This window comes from Sturnus vulgaris, chromosome 9, assembly GCF_052056855.1.
Source record: "Sturnus vulgaris isolate bStuVul1 chromosome 9, bStuVul1.hap1, whole genome shotgun sequence".
NCBI lineage: Eukaryota > Metazoa > Chordata > Aves > Passeriformes > Sturnidae > Sturnus > Sturnus vulgaris.
The window spans coordinates 3,577,079-3,593,804 of NC_142251.1; the positions used below are offsets into that span (position 1 = coordinate 3,577,079).

Consider the following 16,726-nt stretch of genomic DNA (forward strand, 5'->3'; position numbering starts at 1 on the left):
TAAAAATATGCACCTTTATCCCTATGTTTCTCAGGTAGGAGGTGATTCTTGTCTGTTAATATTTATGACAATGCTGCTGTCAACAGTAAAATAAGTTTATAACCCTTCCCCTGCCTCTAAATTGTTTCCCTTTTGGGTATTACTCTGGATTCTAACCTTCTTGGCAATAGAAAAGTGGGAAAATTGAACCTAGTGGGAAAATTGAACCTAGTGGGAAATGAAAATAGCAACTTGTTGAAAAACAGCAACTCCTGTTGCTTGTTTCCAGCAATTTGCTGAAAATAGCAACTTCTCAGGCACTTCCCAGGTAGTTTTAAGAAACAACCCTGATTTTTAGTACAATGACAATACATAGGTATATCTCAGAAACATGCTACTTTTCTTGAGAGGGGTGGGAAACGGCTTTATTATCAGGATTTTAAACACTGCGCCCCAATTAATTTTGTTTAATAAACCTATTTGAAGGAGACCAGATGTTTTCCTGTTTGCTGTTTGGAGCCAAACAGCTAAGAGAAAATAGATGATAGCAAAAGACTGCCAGAAAATATTAAAAATCATTATTCTCAAGCAGGCTTTTTTTAAAAATAAAGTATTTTTTCCCCCTTAAATTGGAATAAGCTTAATTTTAATTGAAGTGACAGTGTTGGTTAAGGTCACGTCACAAAATTACTAGATAGTTCCATATATATCTTTATATATATAAACACACCTTTACTGTTATCAAAATTATACTCTGAAACTTGCAACTACTGTGGGTCAGTTCCTCACAGGAAGCAGAGAAGTATCTTTTCTAACTTTTTGCCCCATCTATACACATTTTATCACACAAGGGGTTGTTTCAATGTTTAAAATATGCTAATTTGGTAGAGTCCTTCCACATGCCGAGCACTGTCAAGGTAGGCACCGTTTGAGGGTGTTTGCTGCTGTCAGAGGAATACAACTGTAACAACACCAACCAAACAAAGGGTTACTAGGAGGATTCCCAAGTTTGCCAAGAGTACATTTTGCTGATGTCAGCAACCCGGAAGGTAAGTTGATTTTGACCATATGTAGGAATAGACAGCAGAGGGATAATACACAGCACTGCTGGGTGTGGTTTTACAGGGATTTAGCAAGTGCCAACTAGCAAAATAAGCAGGGCAAGGAGATTAATTACCTGCAAAGGTGCATGTTTAACTCTCAGCAGCGCTGGGTTATGGAAGAGATGTTACTAGCAAGCATTTTGCTTAATCACCTAATTACGTAAAAAATAAATACATTACATAAAATACTATGTTAATTAAACACAGCTGAGTGACAGTCTGCTCCACCCTGGCCTCATGTGCACACACAGACATCCAGAAGTGCAGTTGTGTGTTCTCTCTCAGGGTGACATTCTGTGGCATGGGTGAAAGAGATCCTGAACGATGGCACTGCTGGGTCAGTGGTGCCGCGGGTTGGGTTGTTCTTCTCGTGCCAATATTTCACAGGTGGGGTTTAGTGCCAGTTAGCTTCACAAGGAGATGAGGAGTACTTCACGATGAACCCTTTTATTGGTCTCTCATCACATTTGAGGATTAGGCCTAAAAGAAAGCAAAGTAAGTTTATATTCTTTCCTCCATCTGTTTTGTAAACAGTGTGGTGGGCTGGGAGCCTGTTGCTATCTGGTCACCTCAGCCCAGATTAAAATTCAGCACTCTCAGTGTATTTCTTAATAGATCACTGTGTGATCAATACACATAAGGGTAATGAAAGACCTGCATGCACTTATATGTGGTGAAATGCAAAGTTTTAACACTTACTTAACTGCCAAGACTAAAATTGCCTAATGCACTATGGGCCTTACTGCTACATGGAATAGGCAGTTCTCTCCGAGATTCAGAGAGAAACTCTTTTTGTTGCCCCAGCTGTACTCACAAGGGAATATTTTGCAAATAACAGCATTGTGAACATGTATTTTGTTTGGCTGTGAGTGTTGTCAACGGATTCAGGAAGTGAAGTCAGAAAAAGGCAGGGTTTCAAACAGGGCAGGCTGCACAGAAATGCCTGGGCAAAGAGCCTCTAATCAGAACAACATGTTTGGGACACAGGAATATTAATTAGAATTTGGGTCTCTACTGAAACCAATAGAAGCCTCACACTTCTATCCCATGAACAGAAGTGAGCTACAAAGAGGGGTTTGACCATCATTACTTACTGAATAATTTTAAATCCAAAGTACTTATCATTATAGGGAAGAACAGTAACAATTTAACTTATTCTCCAGTGGGATAGAGTTAGAGTTACCAGCCACTTTCAACCTCAGAACACAATGGAAGTTTGTACAGACCCCTGTGTATCTGTAGGTCTGAAAAATACCAACCTCAAAACAGAGGACTTTAAATACCGGCCTAAGGCAGCACATACCCATTTAACAATGAAGTGCAACAACCAGAGATTCCCCAGCTATCTCTATTTTATAGAGAGCTGTCAGGAAATCCAGACAATATCTCTCCAATTTATATAAAAAACGGCTGACAGTTCTGTCCCATGCAGAAGTCTAAGAAATCCATTACAATAGTTACTTTCTGAAAAGCAGCTCAGGCTGGAACAAGCTCAGGCACCACTGGAGAGCACCATGGCGTGGGCTGTGCCATGTCCAGGAGAAGCACAAGGCAGAACTGAAAAAAAATCCACTTATCTTTAAAATCAAGCCTAGCACTTTCTCTGTTCTCCACCTCTTCTTCCCTGCCCTTATTCCCAAGACTACTGTATAACAACATGGAGTTACCCACATCAAGAACTAAAACCAGTTCAGGCAAAGTTGGCTGTGTAGAAAACAAAAGTTACAAACATCATGAGTGAACACAAAAATATTGCTAACAGGCAGATGGACAGCAAGAAAATATTTGAAATTACCATATACACAAACCCATTATGAAACAGAAGATAACTTAGGAACATCTGGCTCCAGCTGAGGGACAGGAGAATGAAGGCCTTATAAGTAAAGAAAAGGAAACTTCAAAATGCAGATGGTTTGCTTCTTGGGAAGGTAATTCTTCCAGAGAAGTGCTTGTTCCTTGGAATTACACGCACTGCCAACACCAGAGCACCCAAGGGCTGGTGGCCATCCTAATTCTACACAGATCTGTTACTGTTGACATGAACAGGATAATGTATCCTCTGAACACAGAATGTGCTCCTTACAAAGGAAACTTGTAGAAAGTCATCATATAATTCACCGTGAAAGCCTCTGACTACTGAAACACTTTTAGAGTGGTATTGCACAGCAGGCCCCTCTTTTCCCATTCTGCACATTATTCTTTGCAGTACGTTTTTGTTAAGAAACAATGGAACTACAAAAATCAAATTAGATTTTCATCATGGTCCCTTCTGTCCCTAAATGTCTGAAACACTAGAAGTATAGTTACAATGGGGAAGAATGGCTTTTTAAAATGTTAATTAAATATTGAAAACACTAATTTTCTTAGTGATAGAGTAACAACAGACATCAGGAGAAAACCAAACAAAAACCTAATTCAGAAAAATGAGGAAATAATCTGGTTTTGAAATCTCATACAGAACTCGATAGGTCATGACTGACCTGATTAATACAAATCTCTATAAAATACCTAGAAACTGTGAACAAAAGCAGAGGAAACTTAGTATTTGTTTTCCTCAGTCTCACAATTATTTTCTGGGTTTGAGTCTTCTATTCTCCAAGCAATCTCCAAGTTGAACCCTTAAACAAAAGGACGAGCAACTTGCTGAAAATTCCTCTGAACTGTGAATTTCATTCCTTATTCTCTTTTTAATTAAAACCAATTCCTGTGAGACCTGGCAGCATAATAACACCAAAGATGTGGGAAATAGAATAGAATTCCAGCAGATGGAGCTCAAAAGCAAACAGTCCTGGAACCAGCTGCACAGATGCCTGGAACAGGAGCCTCTGCTTAGGTGGTGTTGTAGCCAAAAAAAGACTTCAGATGAAACCTGTTATCATACAAGTGTGCTAAAAACAGAATAATTTTAACAGCTTTCCTGAATTCTTAAAATAATCACTGCAATCAGGAGGGAGGTCCTGCATGATTTTAGTGATAGAATAACCACAATTACTTCAGAGGACACTTAGAGTTCAAACTGAGTGCTCATGGCTGTTTTTCTGAATTCTCCTCCCCAGTGATGGCTTGGCTGACATGGCTTTTAGATGGCTGCTGTTACCACACCTTTCTGTCTCAGATAAGGAGTCATAAAAAGACACAGGACACTGGGACCATCCAATTAAGTTGCCATCCAAACTCACAAAGCCTGTCTCTCACATAGCACTGTACTAGAAAGAGAAAACTGAACAAATTTTGAATCTCCACTGAATGGATCACTGGTAAGTTTAAAAGCATGGCCAAGCACTACCAAAATTGGGGCTACCTATTTCAAGTGATGTGATTCTCAAAGTTGCTGACTTTGTGTGATGGCAAATCAAACCACCCTGGCAAATATGAAAAGTTCATTTTCATTTGTGTCCAAAAGCATTTTTAGAACTTTCAACAGCAGCAAAAATTGTGAGCTGCTGCACACACCTTGCAAGCTCTAGAGGTTGTTTTATTTTCACCTTGAGTAATCAGACACTAAAATCCATAACACTTTAGAGATACAGCTCAGGATTTATTCAGTTTAATTTCTGACACCTAACAAAGCTGGGGTAGGAGGCACCACAGGTTTTCCTTAGAGTTGACAGAAAAACACAGGCCCCTTCAGAGAGTGATCTGGATAAATTAAATTGCTGGTTGAAATGCCTGTGCCTCAGCAATGAGGTTTTTTTTTTAACTTAGGAGCCTCCAGTCAGATAGGACGAAACCAGGGAGCAACAATTACCTGATTAGAATCAGGAGACGTTCACTACACAGAACATTTCTGCAAACATCCACCACATGTTAGTGATGAACAAATTTCCATATGCAAAGCTTTACTCTGCTGCAGTCCATACATAATGTACACCTTTTTTTCCCTATCCAAATATTATCTCCAAATATTAACTGTGCAAAACTCCTTGCAAGAAGTAATTAAAAACAAGACTTACAATGAACCCTCCAGTGGTGTCTCAGGGCTCCAGTCAAGATATGATCTTTATCATGTTAATAATCACCAAGTGTCTGACCCAAATACCTGAAGGGGAAAAAAAAGAACCTGAATTCTCCAGGCAAAATTCATCCCAAATTTTCTTGTTTGGCTCTGCTCTCAATCATACAGATTGTCTGTTCTCCCTGCTTCCTGACTGAACAAGATGAAGTATTTATAAGTACATATATTTTAATTAGTTAAGCAAGTGCTATAATATGCAAAAATACATAAAAACTATGTAAAAATATACAATAAGTGTAGCTGACTCCAAAAGTGACAATACAGAAGTTTGCAGTTAGTCTCCAAAAAGCTTACTGACCAAAACCGACTCCTGGAAAGTTAACATCAAATTTCCTTCTTTAAATGATGAATTGTAAGCAGAATTTAGTGTTCTTTGCCCAGTTTGCACCTCTTTGAAGCAGAGATTTCTAACCAGAGATTTCTGGTACAGCAAAATTTCCAGTTATCAGGAGTGTGACCTATGGAAAAGCAGGCAGCTTTTCTCTGTGTAGATGTATCTGTGCTTTTAATACATCAGTATGGTTAAAGATGTCTGGATTTTATTTCCCAGTTCTGCACTCCAAAAACCAACTCAGCTCAGTATATTTAGGGAAGTGTCCTTCACTGCACTTCAAACTACTGACAGTTTAGGCTCCATGTAATTTTGGAGAAGTAACAATGAAATGGACCAGTCTGGCTGTTTCTCAAAATACTGACAGTTACCAACAAAGTAGCACAAGTCCTGAAGATGCAGGCCACTGATAAATCTTGGAAAGAAAACACGAGGAAGGAAGGAAGGATTCCAGGAAGGAAGGATTCCAGGAAGGATTCCAGGAAGGAAGGAAGGAAAAATGAGTAAGGGCTAAACACTTGGTAACAGGAGCTGAGCTTTTTCTTATCTTAGTCTCAGACTAAGTGTTCATTTTGTTAGAAAGTTACACAGATCCATCTCTTTCAAAGGGATGGTTTCAAACTGGTCCAGGTGTGCACATCTGTCCTTTTGTGCAACCCGTGGCCTCCCTGAATGACCTCAGGTAGCTTTAGCTGGTGTTTGCTGAAGGTACCAAGGAAGCAGTTCAGGTTTCTGTGCCAGTCTGTGGACTTCAGGAGCCACTGCTGCTGCAGGGGCTGCTGCTGCCAGGCACACACCGCCAGAGGCACCTCCTGCACTTAGGGAGCTCAGCTTTGATGTGCATAAGCATTTTTTTTTACCTCGGTGTCATCCTGAGCAATCACCTTTTCCCTTCTCCTTTTCTTTTCCATTCCCTCCTTTGTGCTGGTAGTGCTTTTGGGAATATTTTACCCTGCATTGCTCCCCTTATTCTGCTACCCACAGAGCTCTACAAACACCTGAAATGACAGAAAACAGGGGAGGTGGAACAGAAATGCAGGTACAGGCAGTGAGGATGTGGCATCTCAAAGAAATGCTCCAGCAATATCTGGATTGTCACAGATCAAGCCAGAACTCCTAAATTCCTTCTTCTCAATGGAATTTACAGTACAAAAATGCCCAGACAGATTTTGCACCGGTTTTACTAACTTAATTTGAATTCACACTTTTGATTAAACAAGCTCAGCTTCCCATATGGACAAACCTATAAAACGTGGTTTGACTTTCCCAGGGAACATTTTTCATGCAGCCATTAACTTGAAGGAGAACTGTGAGATATTACTGTACCTGCTTATGAAACTGTTTTTGTTAGATGACTAACTTTATGCATATATGTTTAAAATTATTTAAGAGGGCAATGAGGTTATTATTCCAAGTCCTATAAACGGAATTTCTTGCACATGTTCCTGATATTGGCTTCCATGCCTGTTTTGAATTTACTTACAAAGTACACTACCACACCCACAATTAATTTCAAGCTATTTCCTTGGCCCCCTCCGTTTTCTGCATTATCATCCTCACGTGCAGAAACTGCTCCCGTGTTTTTCACTGCACAGGAAATGCCAGGCTAGCAGCATGAGAAAGGCTTGGATTTTAACTAAATGTTGATGGTTGTTGCTCTGGCTTGAATGTGGCAACAACGAAAAGCTCTCACATTTAGTATCTACAACTCCTTTTTGCTACTGGCAAAGCCAGCCACGGTTCCAAACATACTCTAAAGCTACACAGGGATAAAAGCAACAAAGTAATGAGCTCAGGGAAGGAAAGATCTTCTGAAGGTACTCTTTTATTTCAGTTACAAACAGCCCAATTCTCAAACCTGTGGCGAATGAGGAACTCCAGCAGCTCAGTGCCACCTGATTTTCTGTATCCTTTCTGATGGTGCTCCCTCCTGCACAGCCCAGTCTAAGAAGAAAGAAAAGCTCCCATTATCCGTGTTTAACACACTGCCCAGCCCAGCACAGAGCACAGCCCCATCAATCCAGGCAAGCACTGCCAACCATCTCACCCCCTCCTGCCTCTCCAGGAGAGTCTCACTCCTCTGCTGGCAATTCAGGAGAAATAAAACTCCTTGTCTTCACAACTGTCCAGAAACAGGAACAAGCAAGACCTCGCCATTAACACACAACAATAAACTCAGGTTCCTTCGTGTTTCTGGGGTTCAGCTCATACCACACCAGCCAAGAGCATAATCAGAAATGAATTTGAGTTCTAATTCCAGCTACAGCTGTACATGAGGAGCAGGATCCTTTATAACTGCACACAGTTTCCCATCACTGCTGATTGAGATCTGCAGTGTAGAAATACCGAGCTTAATTCTCCTTTTTCCAGGCAGGCTAGGTCTTGGCTTAAAAAACAAAGCTGAAAAGCCCCAATCCAAACAACTATGTCTTGGTCTAAATCCTCCCTATGTTTGGATCTTCAAAATGATAGAGACTTCACAGAGATCTACTCTCTGATTTAAATGACTCCACGAGTCTATGAGTTCAAAAAGAAAAGTTTTATAAGTACAGGTTCAAAACAAACTGACTCTCCATGTAGTAAAAATTATCACTTTTGCCTTACAAGTAAAACTGATAATTAAATTATGATGCTCCAAAAAATTTATGAAAGGCTCTTCAAATTCATGAGAAGAGTCAGAATAAAAGCAGAGCTCTCAATCACTGAGGATTTTTAATGGCTTTCTATTTCTTTTGTGCACATCTATCAGTATTTCATAGTCCCAAAGTCTGCCTCATATGAACAACGATATATGAAAATGTATTTTGATTTATTTATCAAACTAGATTAAACTATGTTTAAACACTGCTGGTTCTAGATCTAAAACTGGAGTATTAAGATTCACCACATTACAAAAAACCTAAGATTCAAGTCCATTTGCCTAATATATGCTTGCCATGCCTGACATTAAAAGCCTCATCCTAATCTAGAATTTAGCTATTATTTGATACTTTATGTTCTAAGATTCCTTCCTTAAATCTGAAGCTTTAATTTAAGCCAGCTGTTCCACAATAACTCAACATGTGTGGGGCTTTCCCATTAGATGAAAATGATAAACAGGATTTTTTTATTTTTAAAGATATATTATGCCCATTGAGAGATGGCTCCTTTTACAGAAAGGCAAAGGAATTGTCACAGTTGGGTCAGCCATGCAATGTGAAAATGATCCTGTGAAACACAGCTGGGTTTGTTACTGGTATTGCATTGGCCATATTATGGGTTACTGTACAAAGTTATGTTGGCTTTTTTAGCTTTCCATTTTTACTGACCTGTGCACTTTGTTTCATGTTGATACTTCATATATGAATATTAATATAACAATATAATATTCTAAATAGGCTTTTTTATTCAAATTACACCGAAGACTGTGCTCATAATGGAGGGTGTTGAAGTACACCTCTGGTGTATTATTAAAACACAGTTTCAGCTGTGAAATAGATTGTTTTTCAATATCATTTTGATCACAAGAAAGTGGCAAATGGCCTCTAGAAAAAAAAAGCACTGTCATGCCAGAGTCAATGGCAGGTAAAGGGTTAAAATCAACACAGGATTTGAGAGTAACAGAATGTTTTCCTGCAAACTCCTTCTATGGTGTGATCCAGGGGAAGGTCCAACTCAAGTGCTGGATGTTCATACAGGATTTCCTATGACTAATGCTGTCAGCATTCAAGACTTTTGATTTAAAATGTGGGTGTTACACACAGATAGGAAATTTACCATTTACAATTTCATATTTGAAAATGAATGGCAATTACTCTGATTTTCAGATTCATTTTCTCTACGTGGAATGAGAGCATAAAATAAGGAAGTCACTAAGTGGCATATTCTGGGATTGCCTGCCAAGCTTTTACACAAGTCTTTCATATTTGGATAGGAGTCACAGGTAGCTTGTACAGGAAGGCCTTTTCCTTCTTTATTTTTGAAAAGCTTTGCTGGATGGAAATTATGCCAGTGAGTAAAAGAGTGGAAGGGGGAACAAACCACCTTCCTGATGGTTTTGGTGTCAGTTCAAGCAAAACTGGAAGTCACATCTAGATGACATTGATGCAACCTATTGTAAAATAAACTAACAAAACCAAACCTAGGGAGCACAGAAGATGTTTTTGGTTTGAAAGATTCAAAAACAAAGTAATGCTGAAACCAAACCAAACTGGAAAATGCAAACTTGAGATGTAATCTGTTACAATTAAGTTCAATTTGCCAATATTTCTAGCAAACCTGCCATGGCCATGAACACTTTCCAGCAGGTTTGCTCTGAATTCTACTGCAAGCTCTGGCTGCTTCAGATAATGTTTAAATAGAGATATTTTATTGAATTAAACATGAAGTCACTAAAAGCACTTGAGCTGTCTTTACAATATCCCTTCTATTCACTTCTTAATGTCACGTTTATCCCATTTTCATGATGCAATATTAACTTTTAATTGAAACTGAGATTTCCTATGTCTTGTGACACAAGGGAATAAAAAGGTTGATTCCAGCTATTAAAAATCACTATTCTTTCCTTAATCTGGGTCTTCTAAAATCTCTAGTGGGCATATTACTGTTCTATTATTGAGCCAAGGATTTTGCTGCACTGGAACAATATGATATATAAATGCATTTACAGGTAAATTACAATGGGTCTAGAGCCCTGTTCAGTATCTACCATGTCACCTGACAGAATCCAGTTAAACCTCAGAGTCTTGTAAACCCAGAACTGCTATTTAGGCAGGGAGAGGGAAAAAAAAAAAACCAACCAAAAAATAAAATAAAAATTTTAAAAATCACAAATAAAAAATAACTTTAAAAACTTTCTCAAATAGGGAATGCTTCAACTGCACAGTAAAGGAAACAGAATTTACAAATGAGTGTGTTGAGGTTAGAGGGACAGTGTGGAAGAGACTCAAAAAGGCATTATTAGGTAGCAATATTCCAAAGATGAAAAGGAAAGCAGTGCAGGAACAATGGAAAACATCAAAAGCTTTAGGAAGGATGCCTGAAGAGATGCAGCTCTTGTAAGGACTGCTGGTGGAGGTGTGCAGTTCTCTCCAGCTGGACATCAGAACCAAACATTCAAGTTATGGGAGCTATTATTTATTAAATAAAAAGGATGCTGAAATAATGAGTCAAGCCTTTGTCCACAGAGCAGCTGTGGCACAGGTACCAACCCTGTGTGCTGTGGGAAGAGGCATTCCTAGGGAAAAGAAAATCCATGCTGCTGTGTTTGCATTACTCTTGTGACCAAAAATAGGTTTTTTGGGTTTTTTTTCCAAAAGCCTCTTTATGCAGCAAATAATTTTCTGCTCCCAGTGCAGACTAGAGGAGTAAGGAATAAAAGACTTAGTTCCAGGCATGGGAATAGAGAAGTCTGAAATGAAGGCTCCAGTTCAGATGGGACTGCACATGATCAGCACAGCGATGGAAACTGAGGGGGCAGCCAGGTCATGCCTTTCCCCTGCTGCATGAATCACTCTTTGAATGGAAATGTGAGTAGGAAGACATAATGGCTTGGGAACAAAGGGAGCTGCTGGAATATCACAGGTGCAGCCCAACACAGAAGGGTGTTTTGGGACATGCCAAGGAAAGCAAACACCATGAATCTGGAGGAGTTGTCAGGACTTTGTGATTTAGGGAGCTCTCCAAATCAACAAGGGTGTTTCTCACGGAGTGAAACAGACGGGAGGACAGCTGAGGTCCTGAGCCTGTGCTCCAGTTCATCAGGTCCTCAGGGCTAGAACTTTATTCAGAATTCAGAAAAAGACAGGAGTTGCTAATGTCCTGCTGATGTTTCTGGGAGTCAAACTCACACTCCTCTGAGGCACCCCTCTGTAGCTGGATGTGTAAAAATATCCTCTGCTGAACTGGAGCTGAGGTGAGGTGCAGGAATCCAGACCCTGACATACAAGAAGACACTTTCTGGAGGAGCCAAAATAGTCAGTTAAAGGCAGAGGATTCAGAGGACAGGGGAAGCTTCAGAACTGGAAAGGGGAAACAACATGAAAGAATCAACTCTATATCCCTCTGAATGAGAAACACTGTGAGACTGAGCAAAATATACTGAATTACAGAACTGAGAACAGACTGATAAGCTAATAAGCTAATAACAGACTAAAAAATTAATAAGAAAGAAACAATTACAAGCCTGTGATTTTCTACTACAGCAGGAAAGTTAAACTTCATTTTGATGTATAACAAACATAAACTGAATGCAACTAAAAATCCAAGATGATTTTATCTAGTTGATCAGGTTGGAGTACAACTAAATTATCATAAAGGCAAATGGAATAAATAAATGAACAAGCAATTGCTTCCATATATATTTTTTTTTCAGGAGAAGGAAGGAAAAGAATACCAAATTTAAAAAAATGTGAATAATTTGAATTGTCTAAAGACTAGGAAAGTGCTATAGACAGACAGATTTACATAGAACCACAAAGATGTACTGGTGATAGATTTTTATGATCACTAAGTACAAAATGCTGCTTGGTACTGGTGTAAATTCAGAAGAGTTTTCACTAAGTACTCTACCTCTACAAAGCAAATTTGGCCAAAATGCTTCTGTGGGAGATGCAGTGACAGCACCAGATCCTTCTGGGAGCAATGCTGGGGCTGTGAGGAAGATCCTCGCTGTTGTCACCAGTTACAGAACTTCTAGAAAATCTTTTCTTCTGTAAGATTTCACTGACAAAGTGCATGTTTCTGACTCAAAACCACAAAGGCTTGTTTGGTTTACAATGCAGAAAAACTGCTCATTTTGGAGAAAAACCCCATCCCTCTCACCATTTGGTTTTGCTGATCCTTGAAGCTGCCTCAGCATTTAGTAACTCAATACTTTCACATCATTTACATTTAATCCTAATGATAGGAGGGCTTGTGTTTTGCCATAGCTATTTTCTGTTAGCTTTGGTCTGAAAGAACACATTTAAAGCTGTAAAATTATATATAACATAAAGTTATGACACTGATACAGCTTTCAATCAATTGGTGCCAAGGTTTAGTCAATAGATTGACATACAATTAGTTCTTAAATTTAAATTAAACTTGTGATAGTAAATATGTATGCAGAATAAATACATATAGAAACAAATAACCAAGAATACTCATCAGTTAGACATAAAATTTGTACATTTTTTTAACTTTGCCTTATGAAAGCTGCAGTAGCTAAATATATCATTTAACATATCAGAACATTTTCTCTGTTTCTTTCCAACCAACTTTTATTTTATTTACTATGTTCTGAAACAAGAACATTTATTTTCTTTACTTCTGTGAAGCTAAACTAACAACTTTTTTTCCTTCAACTTCCACCATGTAGCTTTTTAGAAAACCAGCTGGCAAGTAATGCCATTAAGAACTTTGGAAAAATACTTTAAATCTAATTATTCAAAACCTGAATGGCACTAAAAATAGTTCCTAAGTAATTTGGTCACTCTTCTTCAATTCACTTATAAATAAATGCACGATAAACTAGAAAACAATCCTAACCCTCACTTTGGCTGAGCTATGTGTCTGTTAAGCCTCATTCCTGGAGCTGGATGCAGCCAGCCTGCTCTGCTGGCATTTACAGCCATCAGTGGCACTTTGCAGATGTGCATTGTCCACTCACAGTTACCCCAGCTCGGGAACTTCATGGAAGTACTCGTTAATCTTGGAGAAAAAGAACAGTTTGCATTTCATGGCTGCAGTGCTTAGCGTGCCCTTCATTTGTTTATGCCTGAGGAAACGGCCCTACAGTGCTGAGATAAGCCTGTGGCTTGTTTTGGAAATAGAATAAAATACCTGGACTATTATACCAGCTGTTGCATTATTGGTATTTTGAAAGCATCCATGAGCAGTGGACAAATGTGGGAAGCTGTGGGAGCACTGTGCCTGCCACAGGCTCTGCAGGGGGGGCCCTGTGCTACCAAGAGGTGTGTGGGATGGGATGGGATGGGATGGGATGGGATGGGATGGGATGGGATGGGATGGGATGGGATGGGATGGGATGGGATGCTGAGTCAGGCACAGAACACTGTCAGACTGCCCAAATCAGCTTTCCCCACACTCACCAGCCCTGCTCAGGCCCCTGATCCCTGTTCTGCCTGTGCCACTGGGGATGGCACTTCCCCAGGGAACAGCTCCCATCTGAACACCAGCCAGGAAGGCCCGAGCCTGCTCTCCACAGAAACATGACCGACACAAACCCATCACCCAGCACCTAAAGCTTCCCTTTGGATTCCCCTCATTTACTGCAGTTCATCTTTAGGCAAAACCAAGCACTGCACTTTGCCTCTTGCAGACATCCTGACTGCTCAGCCTTCCCGGTGTTCTAACGAGTGAAGCTCACTGCAATCATCACCATGAACTCTTCCAGCACTGCTGTTTCTCAGTCCAGCTCTGCCTAAATATAGTTCCACCTCAACCAGCTCAGTCACACTCAGATTTCTGGTTATCCAAACCAGAGCTCTATTCATGAGCCGTGTTTATTAAGGAAAATATCTCGATTATCTAGAGATATTTCTGCACCCCTCACGATGTTTAGAGAATGATGTTGGCTGTGTTATCTCTTACAGGCTGGTTATTCCACAGCGAGATACGTTCCCACCAGCCAGCTCGGCAAGAGCCTCGGTGGAGGAATGGTGACCTCTGCAGGTGCCTCAGTCCCGCAGCCACATCCCCTCACACGCTCCTTCCACCACACTCAAGGTGTACTTTGGGTCGCTTTCATCTTCCAGAAATTAAAATAGAGAAAATTAAATGTATATTTGATGATGACATGGCAACATAAAATCAGCTAGAGAACACGGGCATGCGTTAATTTAAGGAATAAATGTTCATCGCTGAGAAGTCAGAAAACAATACTTCAAAGGACAAAAACTTCAAAGCACTCCATAACTTCAAAGCACTGCACCAACAGTAATAAACACTTAGGACGTGTCTGTGAGGTAGAAAAAAAAATTTCCTTTTTTAATGCTTGTGTAAACAGGGAACAGGGATTAAGGGATTTGCCCAAGGACACAAGTTAGGAGCAAAACTGAGATTGCATGTCAGAAATAACTGACTTAAGTGTCCCAGCTACTGCCAGATTTAAACAGTTCCCTGCACAGACCCTTGTTCAGCAGACACCAACATTGATATCTTTCCTATCAAGGGCATCACCTGCCCTTCAAATCTACAAATTTAGGAAAGCTCACAATTTTCTTTTTAAAATAACTAAATAAATAGCCTTTTAAAATAACCTAATAATCCAGTCCTTGCATACATGGAGCTAAAGAAGCCAGCAGAAGTAAAAGTGGTCTGTGAAGTACCTTATGTCCCTCTGACAACAAATAAATACAAAAGATAACATAGAAACCCAAAGATTTGCCTCTTCCTTCACTCCAATTCGCTTGTTTTCTTAGATCTCTAGTAATATTAAATATTGCCAATTTTATTTTTAATGTGGAGTTTACTGCTGATCTGACACATTTGTGGTCTCATGCCCTTAATTAAAAGAGGTGTTGAGCCTTAATATTCTTCCCTTCTCTAAAACATTTACATGTCAAATAAAATGAGTTAGTAAGTCAAAAAGATGTAAACAAAAAAAACACACTTCAAATAGCCAATTCTGAATCTCTTTGTGAAGTTGTTGTTGGAACAAAGGCTTAATTCTAGAAGTGGTTAAAATAATAATTAAAAAATAAGGGCTTTTAAAGCATAATTTCTTAAAATGAATCTATACAACAAGCTTCCAAAAATTTCTTGCCAAATATGATTCTTGCTTTAAGACAGAATTTCCTCATAAGTATTTATAATGACAAACTTTTTTTTTTTTTAAATGCATAATTATATTTTGAGGACTGTGATTTGCATCTCATAACACGTCATTTGCTGCTTGTTACTTTCCAAAATAAAGTGAGGTGGCTTTGAAAGAGACGCTGCCTGCAAATGTTGTTCAAATGTTCCTCCTCAAGGCCAGGGAGGAGAACTGCACCCTTCCATCTCTACTAGGACCTGCTTGCTAGGGAAATTCATGTATTTAACACTGAGAAATTACTACCACATTAATGGAATCTTAAAGAATATCACCATTTCTTTTTTTATTTTTCCCAGGAGTTCAAAAAATTCCTATGCCATCTATAATAACTCTGCTCAGCTCCCACATTTTCCACTGCCAGAGCTCACAACTTTCCTGTGAAGTTGACCAAGGATTGTTATTTCTGTTTTGCATGGGAAGAAGAATAATAATGACAACATAAAGATCCCATTTCCCCAAACTGAGTAAGGACTGATTTACTCAAGGCACACAGAGATGTTCAGGACTTCATTAAGTCCAATCTGAAGACTCAATAATTTGCAGCTTACTGAGTCAGTGGCAGATTTGGGAACACCATTCAGTCCACATTAAACCATGGTTCTCCATGCTATGAGTTAACAATCATTAACTAAATGACAAAGGTTTTGCTATTCTTGGTGTAGTGCCCTTCTTTGCATTTCAGAGGAATTACTGGGCTCTTAAATTGGCTGTCAAATTCGCTGACTTGGTAACTGGCTGGCTTTCAAAATATATATTAAAAATCTTGCCTTTCCCAGCTATTTCTTCAATAAAACTTTTTCATTTTTAATAAAATAAATTTTGCGATCTTACTTATAAAGTCAACAGTGAAAAATTAAAAATCTTATCAGTCACCTTGTACATACTATTAAAGAAAATACATGCAAAGGGAGCAGGACCCAGCAGAAAGATCACTGAACTAGAAAACTGATAGCAAAATTTCCCATTTGCTTAAATAAGGTCAAGCTTTCAGCTTTTCAGCTCATTTTACCTCCAGATTTTCCCAATCTCTGTAATCTCAATTTCTCTCTCAATTGGTTTCAAAATGTGTGGATAATTACTATTTTATTTCCTTCTCTTCCATGGGGAATTTAAACACCAATAAGTTAAATTAATTACAGCTAGATCCCAAGGTCCTACATCCATATGGAAGACTACTCAGATTTGAAGCTCTAATTACACTTTAAATATTGCACACTGAATCACACGCCTTGATCCACCTCATGTAAAAGAATTAACTTCCAGACAGACTCTGGGTTAGAGCAGGAATGACAAGCTCAATGGCCTTAAATATACCTTTAGAGTTGTAGCTCATATTAGAAAGGCTGGATCACTTTTTATAACCAGCTGCTTATACAGTTTATTTTTATCTCGGTCTTTATGCTTTTATTTCATTGCATTATAGGGTTTTCACCTGCATAGCTGGCAGTGTGCACTCTTTCATTTCAGATCATACAAGGTGTGTGATCATGGCAACAGTAACT

The 16,726-nt window shown here is 39.1% G+C and overlaps 1 long non-coding RNA gene across 1 annotated transcript in view; it reads right to left on the reverse strand.

Annotated features, from left to right (window-relative positions):
* LOC148222778 (uncharacterized) overlaps positions 1-16,726 on the reverse strand; it is a 21,294-nt gene continuing 4,568 nt past the window's right edge. Inside the window, exons 2-4 of the long non-coding RNA XR_015805323.1 lie at positions 7,287-7,372; positions 5,036-5,121; positions 1-1,562 (exon numbers count right to left, since the gene is read on the reverse strand). This is a non-coding gene — a long non-coding RNA (uncharacterized LOC148222778). The remainder of the gene's footprint in view (positions 1,563-5,035; positions 5,122-7,286; positions 7,373-16,726) is intronic.